The following is a 17,453-nucleotide window of genomic DNA, read 5'->3' on the forward strand; positions in this document are numbered from 1 at the left end:
AAAAAACAGACCACGGAAATTACCCCCACGGAAAAGATCACTGAGAAAAGTACTTGAAAAATATCCCCTCCCCCAACCCAGAAATATATTGTAAAAGTTTTATTAACATGACAAATAATAGTAAACTAAATTAATTTAAATCAAAACATATAATCCTTTTTGTATCGGATAACGTATAATTACGGCGAAAGGTCCCTTGCTATGGCCGTCCGATGGGATAGCTTGATAAAACGCGCCAGGAAAAAAACAGACCCCTTCCCCTAACCCCCAATTGCCAACTAGCTGAGAAAAAGAACTGTACATAAACCACCTCACACAACCCCGCACTAGCGGGTAAAAATGATCTTAACATTATGAATACTATATCACTATCTCTTTTTCTTAAACACACTTCACCGTGATTTTCACGTGAAGAAACTTGTTTTTTTCACATTACAATGGATGTGTTAGACTTGACAGTCTCTTTTCATGCGAAACTGCTTTTAATTTAACTGGACAAAGTATCATTTTTTTCAGATGAAGCTTTTTTGCTATCAAAATTCCTAATGATTTAGCAAAGCAGGATGTCCTTTAAAGGGGGTGTCAGAAGTTATCAGATAATTAAATCATTTCGAGAAATCTGTAATTCAAAGCAATAGAGGAATGTATATTAAGGGAATGACAGAAATTTGACAGTTTATTTTAGATAAGATACGTACTTTATAGAAAAAAGAATTATGGACGTAAACAGTGGGGTATGTACGGATGGTGTTTACATAACGAAAAAAGATCTTTTTTTACAATGTTTATCTAGTTGTAACATCTTATAGGGGCGTGTTGAGAGGGGGGGGGTGTTAACCGAAGATAGTATATGGGAACCATGGAAAACAATTTTATTTTTAAAATAAAAAATGAAAAAAGAAAGTAAATTGCTAATTGTGGTTGCCAAGGCTTCAACTTCATCAAATTTATCCATTGTTGTTTACACAACGTCAAAATACTTTCTGATAATTTAATCACGTTGCATACCCGTTATATATGAAATCTCATGGGTGAATTGTTATGTAACGGGGAAATCATATGTAAGCATGTCTCTGATTGGCTGAGAAGGGGGATGTATCCGACTCGTTGATTGGCTGAGAAGGAAACACGTGATCTAACTGTTTCCTGTTCCAGGACACCTTGACATTCACCCCTTGCATGCACTTGTCCAAAACAACAATAATAAATAAATCCCTCAGACCTAAGATTAAAGAAACCTTAATGTTTCTTGATTCCACCACTCGTGAATCAATAATTTCCCCTAGCGATTATGTAAATCAATTTCTCAGGTTAAGCTAGCCAAACAACAATGAAGCCATGTTTGTTTCTTAATTCCCCCTTCGTGGATCAATAATTTCCCCTAGCGATTATGTAAATCAATTTCTCAGGTTAGGCTAGCCAAACAACAATGAAGCCATGTTTGTTTCTTAATTTCCCCTTCGTGGATCAATAATTTCCCCTAGCGATTATGTAAATCCAAGTGAGAAAATTCCTGTTTTTTCATTCTCACTGACAAAAACCATAAAACAGACATGAATTGCTGTTGACATCCATAAATGTGACAAAGTTCCTGTTTTTCAAATTCTCACTGACAAAAACAATTAAACATCCATGAAAAACATCAAATAAATCGACCAACACACATAACCATCCATGAAAACATACATATAATTGACAAAATTCCTGTTTTTTCAAATTCTCATTGACAAAAACCATAAACCACGTGGTTCTCGTGCCAATATATGGTGTTAAAAAAAGTTGTAGGTGGCAGCAGGGGTGAGGGATGGGGGCTCATGACCCCTCTCTACTGATGCTGGCACAATGTATTTTTTTTTTTTTTGGTTTCCTAGTCTTAGACAACGGCACTTCGTATCGAAGGAGTTGTCACGGAAACTTCGAAAACGGCTGATTCGATTGGAAATTGGAGTGGCTTGCGCCCTTTTTAATAGTCGAAAGTGATTTGAATGCAAGTAACACCCCTTCCACGCCCACCATCTCCCCAAACACATCCAATCAAAATTTTGAGATAGCCATTTTGTTCAGCGTAGTTGATTTCCAGATAGAAATTATGATTTTGGGGAGGACACTCCCCCTCCCCCAACACCCTCAGAGCAAGGGTTGTAAGTTATGCCCTGGGGGCATATATGGTTTTTATAGAAAGCTTTGTCGTGGAAATTTCAAAAAAGGCTCATTCGATTGAAAATTCATAGGACTAGTGCCCTTTTTATCATGCGAAAGTGAGTGGAGGGCAACTAACCCCTCCCCCCTCTCACGCCCATCTTTTCCTCAAACACATCCAATCAAAATTTTGAGATAGCTATTTTGTTCAACGTAGTTGGACGTTCTGGAAATTAGGTACACGAGGATAACCAACCACCCCCCTCTCCTCCAAAGTCCTCAGGGCAAGGGTTGTAAGTTATGCCCTGGGGGCATATAAGTTTTTTTTTATAGAAAGTGTTGTCATAGGAACTTCAAAAAGGGCTCATTTGATTGGAAATTCAAATGGCTAGTGCACTTTTTAATATTCAAAACTGTTTGTAAGGCAACTAACACCCCTTCCACGCCCACCATTTATCCAAACACATCCAATCAAAATTTTGAGATAGCTATTTTGTTCAAAGTAGTTGAAAAGCCCAGAAATTATATCTAAGAGGATGGATCTTACCATTTCTACGTTGGTTGATAGTGATATTTAAAAAATGTGGTAAGTGCCAGTTAAGTATGATGTAATTATTAGTTGAAAATAAAACCTATCTCATCTCATCTCCCCCCCCCCCAGAGCCCTCAGGGTCGGGGCTTTAACTTATGCATCATTTGATTGGAAATTGAAACGGCTAGTGCCCATTTTAACAGTCGAAAGTGATTGGATTGCAAGTAACCCCCCTTTCACGCCCACCATTTCCCCAAATACATCCGACCAAAATTTTTAGAGGTCAATACTGTTCAACGTAGTTGAAAGGTCCGGAAATTATGTTTTTGAGGATGACAACTCCCTCACAACCCTAAGGTCAAGGGGTGTAAATTATGCCCTGGGGCATATACGGTTTTGTAGAACGCGTTATCGTAAAAACTTTGAAAAGGACTCATTCGATTGAGTAGATACCTATCTAAAGGTACCAGGACTCACCCCTGCTGCCATCTACAATTTAGTCTAACTCCGTACCCACACCAAATATGGGCATAGAGTCCCTAGGGAGAACACCTGTGCTGTCAGTCCCAATCCCACACCAAATATGGGCATGGAATCCCCAGGGAGAATGATTGCATAATTGAAGTGGGTCAATGCCCTCTTTTTTCCCAGGTCGATTTATTTGTTGTTGTTGTTTTGGGCAAGTGCACGCTCGGGGCGAATGTTAAGAGTCCAGGAATGATTGATTGATTTGTCACGAAATGTTTCCGGGGAAGTTTATTAATGTCTTTGATGTATTTCCAAAGAGAATTGTTTCCGAGCGAATGTTTATTAATGTCTTTGGAGTTCTTCCATGAAAATTGTTTCCGGGCGAATATTTTGATCTTAGAGATGAAGTGATTAGCACGGGAAAAGGTTTCTTAGTAATTTCAAATGTGACAGCGCAGGGATGCCAAAAACAAAAGGAACACGCAGAAATTACGTTTAGGGGTTATTTTGGTGAAACCGTTTTAGACATTTTAGGGAATTATTTCGACGAAACAGTTAGAAACTTTTAAAAGATAATTTTAGAAGATGTTTTAGAAGAGTATTTGAGGGTGAAACTCTGATGTCGTTATAATACACAAGTTCCATTTGAACAGTGTCGTGAGGTCCCCTACTCCAACCCCAAAGGGCTCCGATCCCCCTACCCCCACCCCGAAGGAAGCCCCCAGTCCCCAAAGCTCCCAAAGGGCCCCCGGACCCCCAAAGGCCCCTGAGCCCCCATTTTTAATACTTTTTTAAGGCTTTATTATATCTTATCAGAACAAGTTATTTTCTTAATGTCCATCCTAAAGCCATTTTACAAGTTGAAGTACCCATCCTTTTCACCCACAACTTTACTATACTGCTTTTTTGAATGCTCCAACACCAAGCAATACTTTTCAAAGGCATTTCAGAACCAGTTCTTTTCTCAATGTCCCTCCTAAACCCATTTTACAAATTGAAGTACCCACCCTTTTCACACACAACTTTACTTTACAACTTTTTGAATGCTCCAACACCAAGCAATACTTTTCAAAGGCATTTGAGAACAATTTATTTTCTTTATGTCATTCCTAAACCCATTTTACAAGTTGAAGTACCCATTCTTTTCACCCACCACTTTAATTTAGAGCTTCTTGAATGCTCCAACACCAAGCAATACTTTTCAAAGGGCATTTCAGAACAAATTCTTTTCATAATGTCCATCCTAAACCCATTTTACAAGTTGAAGTTCGCATCCTTTTCACCCACAACTTTGATTTACAACTTTTTGAACGCCCCAACAGAAAGCAATACTTTTCAAAGGGCATTTCAGAACAAGTTCTTTTCATAATGTCCATCCTAAACCCATTTTACAAATTGAAGTCCCCATCCTTTTCACCCACAACTTAGTTATAGGTAAAACTTTGAAGTTTTACCTTAGAGACTTAGCTTAGAGTTTTAGTTTGGTTTAGTTTTAGTTAAAAGTTTAGAGTTTTTTACCTTAGAGTTTTAGCTTAGAGTTTTTGTTAGAGTTCTAGTTTAGTTTAGTTTTAGTTAAGAGTTTAGTTTTTAGCTTAGAGTCTTAACTTAGAGTTTTACTTAAAGTTGTAGTTTGGTTAAGTTTTAGTTAAGAGTTTAGAGTTTTAGCTTAGAGTCTTAGCTTAGAGTTTTTGTTAGAGTTCTAGTTTAGTTTAGTTTTAGTTAAGAATTTAGAGTTTTACCTTAGAGTCTTAGCTTAGAGTTTTAGTTAGAGTTGAAGTTTAGTTTAGTTATAGTTAAGAATTTAGAGTTATAGCTTAGAGTCATAGCTTAGAGTTTTACTTAAAATTTTAGTTTGACTAAGTTTTAGTTAAGAGTTTCAAGTTTTACCTTAGAGTCTTAGATTAAACTTTTTGTTAGAGTTCTAGTTCAGTTCAATTTTACTTAAGAATTTGATTTTTTACCTTTGAGTTTTAGCTAGAGTTCTAGTTTAATATAGTTTTAGTTAATAGTTTAGAGTTTTTAGCTTAGAGTTTTAGTTAGAGTTCTAGTTTATCTTAGTTTTAGTTCATAGTTTAGTGCTTTTATATTAGTATTATCTTATAGTTTTTTTTGAAACTCTAAATTATTTTAGTTTTAGTTAAGAGTTTAGTTTTATCTTAGAGTCCTAGATTAGAGTTTTTGTTAGAGTTGAAGTTTATTTTAGTAATAGTTAAGAGTTTAGATTTTTAGCTTAGAGTCTTAGCTTAGAATTTTTTTATTAGAATTCTAGTTGAGTTCAATTTTAGTTAAGAATCGGATGTTTTACCTTTGAGTTGTTGTTATAGTTCTCGTTTAATTTATTTATAGCTTATAATTTGGTGTTTTACCATGGAGTCTTAGCTTAAGATGTTTTATAGATCTCTATGTCAGTTTATATATATTTAATAATTTAGAATTTTAGCTTAGAGTCTTAGATTATAGTTTTTGTAAAATATTTATTTATGTTTATTTTTAGTTAAGTGCCGGGAGTTTTTAGCCGAGAGTCACAGCTCTGTTTTTATGTTGACACGCTAGTTTAGTTTAGTTTTTTGCTTGTGTTTAGAGTTTTAGTATATAGTCTAATCTTTGAGTTTTTGTGAGACTCTTAGTTTAGTTTAGTAAAAGTAAAGAGTTGTGTGTTTTTTAAAATAGTCTTATCATGTATTCTTTTGTCATATTTCTAGTTCATTTTAGATATAGTTAAGAGTTTAGGGTTTTAGCTTAGTGTCATGGCTGAGAGTTTTAGTCATTGTTCTAGTTTAGTTTAGTTTTAGTTTTGAGTTTGATGTTTTAGCCAAGAGTCTTAGCTTAGAGTTCTCGCTTTTTTATTAGTTTAGTTTAGTTTTATGTCATTGTGTAGAATTTTAGCATAGAGTCTCAAAAAGGTGTTTAATATGTTTTCCTAGTTTAGTTTAGTTTTAGTTAATTTCTTATATTTTTTAGATAATATTCTTAGTATATATCTTTTGTTGAGGCTCTTTTGTGGTTAGGTTATATATAATAGTTTATAGTTTTTACATTAGAGTCTTAGCTTAGAGTTTTTGTTAGAGTTGAAGTTTAGTTTAGTAATAGTTAAGAGTTTAGAGTTTTAGCTTAGAGTCTTAGCTTAGAGTTTTAGTTTGAGTTCTAGTTTAGTTTAGTTTTAGTTAAGAATTTAGAATTTTAGCTTAGAGTCTTAGGTTAGAGTTTTTGTTAGAGTTCTAGTTTATTTTAGTTTTCGTTAAGAGTTTAGAATTTTAGCTTAGAGTCTTAGCTTAGAGTTTTTGTTTAAGTTCTAGTTTAGTTTAGTAATAGTTAAGAGTTTAGAGTTTTAGCTTAGAGTCTTAGCTTAGAGTTTTTGTTGAAGTTCAAGTTTAATTAAGTTTTAGTTAATAGTTTAGAGTTTAAGCTTAGAGTCTTAGCTTAGAGTTGAAGATTAGTTTGGTTTTTTTTAAGATTATAGAGTCTTAGATTAGTGTCTTAGTTTAGAGTTGTTGCTTTAGTTATAGTATATTTTAGCTTTAGCTTATAGTTTAGAGCTTGTATATTAGTGTCATAGAATTGAGTTTTAGTTTAGATTACTATTTTAGTTTAGTTTTAGTTATTATTAAAGAGTTTTTACATTAGATACTTAGAATAAAGTTTTAGTTAGAGTTGAAGTTTAGTTTGTTTAAAGTTAAGAATTTAGAGTTTTATCTTATAGTCATATCTTAGAGTTTTACTTAAAGTTTTAGTTTGGTTAAGTTTTAGTTAAGAATTTCGAATTTCAGCTTAGAGTCTTACCTTAGAGTTTTTGTTCTAGTTGTAGTTTAGTTTAGTTTTAGTTAAGAATTTAGAGTTTTAGCTTAGAGTCATAACTTAGAGTTTTAGATAAAGTTATAGTTTACTAAAGTTATAGTTAAGAGTTTAGAGTTTTACCTTAGAGTCATAGCTTAGAGTTTTAGTTAGAGTTCTAGTTCAGTTTAGTTTTAGTTAAGAGTTTAGAGTTTTAGCTTAGAATGTTAGCTTATAGTTTGTGTTAGAGTTCTAGTTTAGTTTATTTATAGTTAAGAGTCTTGGGTTTTTAGCATAGAGTCTTAGCTTAGAGTTTTTGTTAGAGTTCTAGTTTAGTTTAGTTTTAGTTAAGAGTTTAGAGTTTTAGCTTAGAATCTTAGCTTATAGTTTGTGTTAGAGTTCTAGTTTAGTTTAGTAATAGTTAAGAGTGTAGAGTTTTAGCTTAGAGTCTTAGCTTAGAGTTTTTGTTAGAGTTCTAGTTTAGTTTAGTTATAGTTAAGAGTTTGGTGTTTTACCTTAGAGACTTATCTTAGAGTTTTAGTTTAGTTTAGTTTTAGTTAAAAGTTTAGAGTTTTAGCTTAGAGTCTTATCTTAGAGATTTTTTTAGAGTTCTAGTTTAGTTTAGTTTTAGTTAAGAGTTTAGTATTTTAAGATTAGAGTTTTAGTTTAAAGTTTTTTTTTGAATTTCTAGTTTAGTTTAGATTTTTAGCTTAGACTTGGAGTTTTAATTAGAGTTCTAGTTTAGTTTAGTTTTAGTTAAGAGTTTAGAGTTTTAGCTTAGTCGCAGCTTAGAGTTTTTGTTAGAGTTCTAGTTTAGTTTAGTTTTAGTTCAGAGCTTAGAGTTTTAGCTTATAGTCTTAGCTTAGAGTTTTTGTTAGAGTCGTAGTTAAGTTTAGTTACAGTTCAGAGTTTTGTGTTTTACCTTAGAGACTTAGCTTAGAGTTTTAGTTTAGTTTAGCTTTACTTAAGAGTTTAGAGTTTTAACTTGGAGTCTTAGCTTAGAGTTTTTGTTAGAGTTCTAGTTTAGTTTAGTTTTAGCTAAAAGTTTAGTGTTTTTAGCTTAGAGTCTTAGTTTAGAGTTTTTGTTGAAGTTCTAGTTTAGTTTAGTTTTAGTTTAGAGTTTTAGCTTAGACTTAGAGTTTTAATTAGAGTTCTGGTTTAGTTTAGTTTTAGTTAAGAGTTTAGAGTTTTTAGCTTAGAGTCTTAGCATAGTTTTATTTAGAGTTCTAGTTTAATTTAGTCTTAGTTAAGAGTTTAGAGTTTTACCATAGAGTCTTAGCTTAGAGTTTTAGTTAGAGTTAAAGTTTAGTTTAGTTACAGTTAAGAAGTTAGAGTTTTAGCTTAGAGTCATAGCTTAGAGTTTTACTTAAAGTTAATGTTTGGTTAAGTTTTAGTTAAGAGTTTCGAGTTTTAGCTGAGTCATAGCTTAGAGTTTTTGTTAGAGTTCTAGTTTAGTTTAGTTTAGTTTTAGGTAAGAGTTTAGAGTTTTACCTTAGAGTCTTAGCTTAGAGTTTTTGTTAGAGTTCTAGTTTAGTTTAATTTTAGTTAAGAATTTGATGTTTTACCTTTTAATTTCAGTTAGAGTTCTAGTTTAGTTTACTTTTTGTTAAGAGTTTTGTGTTTTACCTTAGAGTTTTTGTTAGAGTTGAAGTTTAGTTTACTAATAGTTAAGAGTTTAGAGTTTTAGCTTAGAGTCTTAGCTTAGAGTTTTTGTTAGAGTTTTAGTTTAGTTTAGATATAGTTAAGCGTTTGGAGTTTTACCTTTGAGACTTAGCTTTGAGTTTTATTTTAGTTTAGTTTTAGTTAAGAGTGTAGAGTTTTTTAGCTTAAAGTCGTAGCTTGGAGTTTTTGTTAGAGTTCTAGTTTAGTTTAATTTTTATTAAAAGTCTGATGTTTTACATTAGATCCTTAGCTTAGACTTTTAGTTTGAATTCTAGTTTTGTTTAATTTTAGTTAAGAGTTTAGAATTTTAGCTTAGAGTCTTAGCTTAGAGTTTTTGTTAGAGTTCTAGTTTAGTTTAGTTTTAGTTAAGAGTTTAGAGTTTAGGGTTTTTAGCTTAGAGTCTTAGCTTAGAGTTTTGTTGAATTTCTAGTTTAGTTTAGTTTTAGTTAAGAGTTTAGAGTTTTTAGCTTAGAGTCTTAGCTTAGAGTTTTTGTTAGAGTTCTAGTTTAGTTTTAGTTAAGAGCTTAGAGTTTTTAGCTTAGAGTCTTAGCTTAGAGTTATAGTTAGAGTTGAAGTTTAGTTTAGTTATAGTTAAGAATTTAGAGTTTTTAGCTTAGAGTCATAGCTTAGAATTTTTGTTAGAGTTCTAGTTTAGTTTATTTAAGAGTTTAGAGTTTTATCATAGAGTCATAGCTTATAGTTTTTGTTGAAGTTGAAGTTTAGTTTAGTTATAATTACGAGATCGGAGTTTTTAGAGTTAAGTAATATTTTAGAGTAATTGCCGGATCTTTAGTTTAGCTAATTCAAGAGTTTTATCTTATAATTTGAGGCTGTAGACTTCGCTGAAGTTGAAGTTTATTGTTTTATCATTCTATAATATAGTTTTATAGATTATAGTCGTAGTTTAGAGTTTTTGCCAGAGTTGTAGGTTAGTTAAGTTAAGAGTTTAGAGTTTTATCATAGAGTCTTAGATTAGAGTTTTTGTTGAAGTTGAAGTTTAGTTTAGTCATAGTTAAGAATTTAGAGTTTTTAGCTTAGAGTCTTAGCTTAGAGTTTTACTTAGAGTTCTAGTTTAGTTTAGTTTTAGTTAAGAGTTTAGAGTTTTATCTTAGAGTCTTTGCTTAGAGTTTTTGTTGAAGTTCAAGTTTAGTTTAGTTAAGTGTTCAACCTTAGAGTCATAGCTTAGAGTTCTACGTAGAGTTAAAGTTTAGTTAAGTAATAGTTAATAGCTTAGAGATTTAGCTTTAAGTCATAGCTTAGAGTTTTACTTAGAGTTATAGTATAGTTTAGTTATAGTTAAGAGTTAAGAGTTTTACCTTAGATTCTTAGCTTGGAGTTATTTTTAGAGTTCTAGTTTAGTTTAGTTTTAGTTAAGAGTTTAGAGTTTTACCTTAAAGTTTTAGCTTAGGGTTTTAGTTAGAGTTGAAGTTTCGTTTAGTTTAGTTATAGTTAAGAGTTTATAGTTTTAGCTTAGAGTTGTAGCTTAGAGTTTTAGTTAGATTTATTGTTTATTTTAGTTTTACTTAAGGGTGATAGCTTAGAGGTTTAGCCTAGAATCTTAGCATAGAGATGTAGTTAGAGTTGAAGTTTAGTCTAAACTAGCATAACCACAAAATTACACAATATTGCATAGAAATACCAAAACCATAGGTTAGATTAGGTTAAGTTAGAGGTTAGGTTTCTCCACGTTTAAGTTAGGTTAGATTAGGTTAGCTTATCATTAGCCAGCTCACGCCGGCAGCCGGCGACTCTAACTCTAAGCTAAAAACTCTAAACTCTTAACTAAAACTAAACTAAACCAGAACTCTAATTAAAAATCTAAGTCTAAGATAAAACTCTAAACTAAAACTAAACTAAACTAGAACTTCAACAAAAAATCTAAGCTAAGACTCTAAGCTAAAAAACTCTAAACGATTATATATATTTAAGCTAAACTATAAATCAATCAAAAACTCTAATATAAATATCTAATCTAAAACTCTAAACGCTTTACTAAAAGTTAACTAAACTAAAACTTCAACAAAAACTCTAAGCTAAAACTATAAGCTAAAACTCTAAAATATTAACTATTAGTAAACTAAACTAGAACTTCAACAAAAACTCTAAGCTAAAACTCTAAGCTAAAAACTATAAACTCTTAACTAAAACTAAAATAAACTAGAACTCTAACAAAAACTCTAAGCTAAGACTGTAAGCTATAACTCTAAACTTTTAACTAAAACAAAACGAAACTAGAACTTTAACTAAAATTCTAAGATATGACTATAGGCTAAAACTCTAAACTCTTAAATATTACTAAAATAAACGAGAACTTCGACAAAAACTAAACTACGATTCAAGGGTAAAACACCAAATCTAAACTAAAACTAAACTAGAACTCAAACAAAAACTAGCATATAAGATTCTATACTAAGATACTAAAATCTTAAATATAACTAAAATAAACTAATATTCTAATTAAAACTCTAAGATAAGTCTCAAAGGTAAAACTCTAAACTATTAACTAAAACCAAACTAAACTAGAACTTCAACAAAAACTCTAAGCTAAGACTCTAAGCTAAAAACTCTAAACTCTTAACTAAAACTAAAATAAACTAGAACTCTAACAAAAACTCTAAGCTATGACTCTAAGCTAAAATTCTAAACTATTAACTAAAACTAAACTAAACTATAACTATAACTAAAACTCTAAGCTAAGACTCTAAGGTAAAACACTAAACTCTTAACTAAAACTAAACTAAACTAGACCTCTAACAAAAATTCTAAGCTAAGACTCTAAGGTAAAACTCCAAACTCTTAACTATATTTAAACTAAACTAGAACTCTAACAAAAAACTCTAATCTAAGACTCTAAGCTAAAACTCTAAACTCTTAACTATTACTAAACTAAACTTCAACTCTAACAAAAACTCTAAGCTAAGACTCTAAGCTAAAACTCTAAACTATTAAATAAAAATAAACTAAAATATAACTTCAACATAAACTATAATATAAGAATCTAATCTAAAAGCTATAAACTGACAACTAAAAATAAACCAAAATAGAACTCTAATAAAAACTCTAAGCTAAGACTCTAAGTTAAAACTCTAAACTCTTATCTAAAACTAAACTAAACGAGAACTTTCACTTAAACTCAAATGTAAAAAATCAAATTTTTAACGAAAATTAGAATAAACTATAACTATAACTAAGACTATATTCTAAGACTCCAAATTAATAAAATAAACTAAACTAAAATAGAAATCTGACAAAAAATCTATACTGTGACTCCGGGGTAAAACTCCAAGACCTAAACTAAAAGTATAGTAAAAGAGAACTCTAACTAAAACTATAATGTAAAAAATCAAACCCTTAACTAATATTAAACTAAACTAGAACTCTAACAAACAAACTTTAAGCTAAGAGTCTAAGCTAAACCTCGAAACTCTTAACTAAAATTTAGTCAAACTAAAACTTTAAGTAAAACTCTAAGCTATGACTCTAAGCTAAAACTCTAAATTCCTAACTGTAACTAAACTAAACTTCAACTCTAACTAAAACTCTAAGCTAAGACTCTAAGGTAAAATTCTAAACTCATAACTAAAACTAAACTAAACTAGAACTCTAACAAAAACTCTAAGCTAAGACTCTGAGCTAAAACTCAAAACTCTTAACTAAAACTTAACCAAACTACAACTTTAAGTAAAATTTTAAGCTATGAATCTAAGATAAAAATCTAAATTATTAACTTTAACTAAACTAAACTAAAATATAACTCTTAATAAAAATCTAATCTAAGACTCTAAGCTAAAAACTCTAAACTCTTAACTAAAACTAAACTAAACTAGAACTCTAACAAAAACTCTAAGCTAAGACTCCTAAGCTGAAAACTCTAAACTTTTAACTAAAACTAAACCAAACTAAAACTCTAAGCTAAGTCTCTAAGGTAAAACTTCAAACTCTTACCTATAACTAAGTTGGGGGTGAAAAGGAAGGGTACTTCAATTTGTAAAAATGGGTTTAGGACGGTCACTAAGAAAAGAACTTGTTCTGAAATGCCTTTGAAAAGTATTGCTTGGTGTTGGGGCATTCAAAAAGCTGTGAAGTAAAGTTTTGGGTGAAAAGGATGGGAGCTTCAACTTGTAAAATGGGTTTAGGATGGACATTATGAAAAGATCTTGTTCTGAAATGCCCTTTGAAAAGTATTGCTTGGTGTTGGAGCATTCAAAAAGCTGTAAAGTAAAGTTTTGGGTGAAAAGGATGGGTACTTCAATTTGTAAAATGGGTTTAGGAATGACATAAAGAAAATAACTTATTCTGAAATGCCTTTGAAAAGTATTGCTTGGTGTTGGAGCATTTAAAAAGCTGTAAAGTAAAGTTGTGGGTGAAAAGGATGGGTACTTCAGCTTGTAAAATGGGTTTAGGAAGGACATTAAGAAAATAACTGGTTCTGAAATGCCTTTTGAAAAGTATTGCTTGGTGTTGGGCATTCAAAAAGCTGTAAAGTAAAGTTGTGTGTGAAAAGAATGAGTACTTCAACTTGTAAAATGGGTTTAGGAAGGACATTAAGAAAAGAACTGGTTCTGAAATGCCCTTTGAAAAGTAGTCCTCTGTATTGGATCATTCAAAAAGCTGTAATGTAAAGTTGTCTGTGAAAGAGATGGGATTGTTCAATTTGCAAAATGGGTTTAGGAAATACATTATGAAAAGAGCTTGTTCTGAAACATCTTTGAAAAATATTGCTGGGTGCTTGAGTATTCAAAAAAGCAGTATAGTAAAGTTGTGGGTGAAAAGGATGGGTACTTCAACTTGTAAAATAGGTTTAGGATGGACATTAATAAAATAACTTTTTCTGAAAAGATATAATAACCCCTTAAAAAGTATTAAAAATAGGGACTCGGGAGTATTTGGGGGGCCGGGGGCCCTTTGGGAGCCCGGAGGCCCTTTGGGGACCGGGGGCTTCCTTTGGGGTTTGGGTAGGGGGATCAGAGCCCTTTTGGGTTGGGGTAGGGGACCTCACGACACTGTTCAAATGGAACTTGCGTATTATAACGACCACAGAGTTTCACCCTCTAATCCTCTTCTAAAACATCTTCTAAAATCATATTTTAAAATGTCTCTAACTGTTTCGCCGAAATAATTCCCTAAAGTGTCTAAAACGGTTTCACCCAAATAACCCCTAAACGTAATTTCTGCTTGTTCCTTTTGTTTTTGGCATCCCTGCGCTGTCACATTTTGAAATTACTAAGAAACACTTTCCCGCGCTAATCACTTCATCTCTAAGATCAAAACATTCGCCCGGAAACAATTTTCATGGAAGAACTCCAAAGACATTAATAAACATTCGCTCGGAAACAATTCTCTTTGGAAATACATCAAAGACATTAAGAAACTTCCCCGGAAACACTTCGTGACAAATTTAATCAATCATTCCTGGATCTTAACATTCGCCCCGAGCGTGCACTTGGCCAAAAAACAACAAATAAATCGACCTGGGAAAAAGAGTCATTGACCCACTTCGATTATGCAATCATTCTCCCTGGGGATTCCATGCCCATATTTGGTGTGGGATTGGGACTGATAGCACAGGTGTTCTCCCTAGGGACTCTATGCCCATATTTGGTGTGGGTACGGAGTTAGACTAAATTGTAGATGGCAGCAGGGGTGAGTCCTGGGACCTTTAAATAGGTATCTACTCGATTGGGAATTGAAAGGGCTAGTGCCCTTTTTATTAGTCGGAAGTGATTGGAGGGCAACTAACCCCCTCTCACGCCCACCATTTCTCCAAATATCCAATCAAAATTTTCAGATAGCAATTTTCTTCAACGTAGTTGAAAGTTCCGGAAATTGGGTCTTTGAGGATGACAACCCCCCCCCCCAGCCCTCAGGGCAGGGGTTTTAAGTTATGCCCTGGGGGTATATGAGGTTTTTATTGAAAGCGTTTTCGTAGAAACTCAAAAAGGGCTCATTCGATTGAAAATGAAAGGGTTAGTGCCTTTTTTAATAGTTGAAAGTGATTGGAAAGCACCTAACGTGCCTCTCACGCCCATCCTTTCCCCAAACACATCCAATCAAAATTTTTAGATAGCTATTTTGCTTAACGTAGTTCAAATTTCTGGAAATTAGGTTTTTGAGGATAACAACCCCCTAACATCCCTCAGTGAAAGGGTTGTATTTTATGCCCTGGGGGCATATAAGGTGTTTATAGAAAGCGTTGTCGTAGAAACTCAAAAAGGGCTCATTCGATTGGAAATTGAAAGGGCTAGTAACCATTTTAATACTCGAAAATGATTTTAAGGCTTGATATTTTTATAGTAAAGATCGATGTGGGTACAATGTATTATTATTTTTTCATCTTTTTTGTTTAGACCAGGGCACTTCGTATCGAAGGAGTTGTCTTAGGAACTTCGAAAAGGGCTCATTCGATTGAACATAGAAAGGGCTAATGCCCTTTTTAATAGTTGAAAGTGATTGGAGGGCAACTAGTCCCCCTCTCACGCCCATTTTCCCATTTGCCCATTATTTTTAAAAACTAAATTTTACCTTGAGATTAAATCAAAATGCACTGTGTTAATGCTAATTCCCAATAAGGCATCTCAACAGTATCCCAAGAACAAATTAGGGTATTATGTTCAAACTTTCGGGGCTACTTCTGCCCTTAAAATTTAACCAAATCAAAATAGCGTAAGTGTATCCAAGCTATCAGAGAAAGTAAACATATTTTTTTGTGAATGGTATCAAGTTTTCTATTCCAGGTCAACTAAAGGAGGTATGAAACTAAATTAAACATTACTATCTGTGTCCGGATTTTTAAAAGGGTGTATGTTGTTAAAAAAGGCTGAAAAGTTTTCCCCAGCATACAAATAGTAGGCCAAACTATAAAGTCTTAAAAAACCGAAAAGGTTTAAAGTATTAATTTCTTCTTCCCTGAAAAGACTGTGTCAATATAAAACGAATAGAAATTAATTAAAAAAATCTTTTTCCACAAAATAAGTTTTTGAAAGAAAAGTAAAGTACTGCATTAAACCAAAAATGAGTAAAAACAAAATCAAATAATCTACCAAGCGTGAAACTACCACAAATCAGCATCGATAAATAAATGAAACCCAAAACAAACAGAAATTACAATACATAACAAAGTCAAACTCAAAACGAGCGGAAATTAACATGAGTAGGGCTCAAAACCCCTATACCTTCCCAAGGCCAGAACATAACTTGCACTTTACTGAAAAAAATACGACTGAATCTCCATTGTCATTTTAGTTCATATACTGATATTTAGTAATCAAAATATTAATATTATTTGATTTATTAGTTATATAAGTAAAATCATTTGTATTTTTTCAGTAAAGTGCAAATAATGTTCTTGCCTTGGGAAGGCATAGGGGTTTTGAGCCCAACTCATGTTAATTTCTGCTCGTTTTGAGTTTGACTCGGTTATTTATTGTAATTTCTGTTCGTTTTAGGTATCATTTATTTATCGATGCTGATTTGTGGTAGTTTCACGCTTGGTAGAATATTTGATTTTATTTTTGCTCACTTTTGGTTTAATGGAATTCTTTACTTTTCTTTCAAAAGCTCATTTTGCGGAAAAAGTTTTTTTAATTAATTATGAGTAGAGTCGAGCAATGTAAGTCATCAAGCCCTCTTCTCCAACCTACAAAACTTGAGGATATGGGTATTAAATAATGTTTATATATTTGATGACCCAGTGTGGTTATTAGTCCTTCCACCTTACTTGTCTAACTTCGACAGAACTTCGGATTTGGTCAATATGTTTATTTACTTATACTATATGTTTTCACTATGTTTTCTTTAATATTTATCTACTAGACAAAAGAGCCAGTTCAGTGGGCTCTTTACCTAGAAAAATAAACGGTATTAGTGAACAAACAAACTCATATGGACCACATTATTTTGGACACGAGTTTTTACGAACTTTTCCTTTCTGGTTTGTTCACAAAAAAATAAGCAGCCTAATTTTTTTATGGTACATGTTCAAAGTCCATAATTTGATTTTATTAGCTTGAGAGTGTAAAGCACATGTATACGCACACAACTTTATACGTATAAAGCGAGATATATTTTTCATTTTTTTTTTCCTTTAGATATGAGGACCGACTTAAATGCAACTGGTTTTTGTGATGATTACAGGCTTTTTTCATAAATAGTTGGACTTTCTGATCAATATAACTATGTTTTTTCCGTCAGTAATTCTTTTTGTTATTTATTTCAGACATCCAGCTACACCAGTTACTGCAAATGCCAGTGGTGGAGGACGAGAAGTTCTTGAGTTCGTGTTTCCTGGTGATCCCACACCGTAAGTGTGTGATTAATTTTAAGAACTGGAGTAAAGCCCTTTTTGAAGCTATGTTTTGATGTTGCATAAAACAATTAAAAAGAAAAAATTATCACTCACTTCACATATACGTAGCCTATAGGCTAAGTTAATTTTTTTAATGATGGGACTATGGAATCGAGCAGAGCATCCTGCTTGATAGGACACCAAAAATTGTGCAATTTTGCGGGTCACCTGGGAATATTTGTGAATTAGAGCGTGAAGAAGTCAAAAGATAAGGTTTAAAGGAAGTAAAAGCTTCAAGGAGGGGATCAAAGGATTAAAGAGTAGAATGGGGTGAAAGAGGAGTCTCTGTAGCTGGTCCTCAATCGGTTTGGTACTGACATGAATTGCCAGTTGCTGCAGCAACAGGAAATTCGTAAACACTTTTAAAAACGAAATGAATTCTTTTTCCTGGTCTATTGAAAGTACATCGCTATGAAAGTACTCAAAAACAGTTTAGTTGTAAGAATGAGTTGTGACCAGAAAATTTGTTTTTTTACTAGCCCAAAATCTTGTACAGAACCACCAGTGATCTTAGGTTTCTTTTTGCTTGCTCAAAAT

The 17,453-nt window shown here is 32.4% G+C and overlaps 1 long non-coding RNA gene across 1 annotated transcript in view; it reads left to right on the plus strand.

Moving 5' to 3' along the window:
- The window catches only part of LOC148947089 (uncharacterized), a 25,773-nt gene extending 8,881 nt beyond the window's left edge, over positions 1 to 16,892 (plus strand). The window contains exon 2 of the long non-coding RNA XR_016142479.1: positions 16,788 to 16,892. This is a non-coding gene — a long non-coding RNA (uncharacterized LOC148947089). The remainder of the gene's footprint in view (positions 1 to 16,787) is intronic.
- Positions 16,893 to 17,453: the final 561 nt, after the last annotated feature.

Source organism: Artemia sp. Qi Xiang Cuo, chromosome 11, assembly GCF_049724085.1.
Source record: "Artemia sp. Qi Xiang Cuo chromosome 11, ASM4972408v1, whole genome shotgun sequence".
Lineage (NCBI taxonomy): Eukaryota > Metazoa > Arthropoda > Branchiopoda > Anostraca > Artemiidae > Artemia > Artemia sp. Qi Xiang Cuo.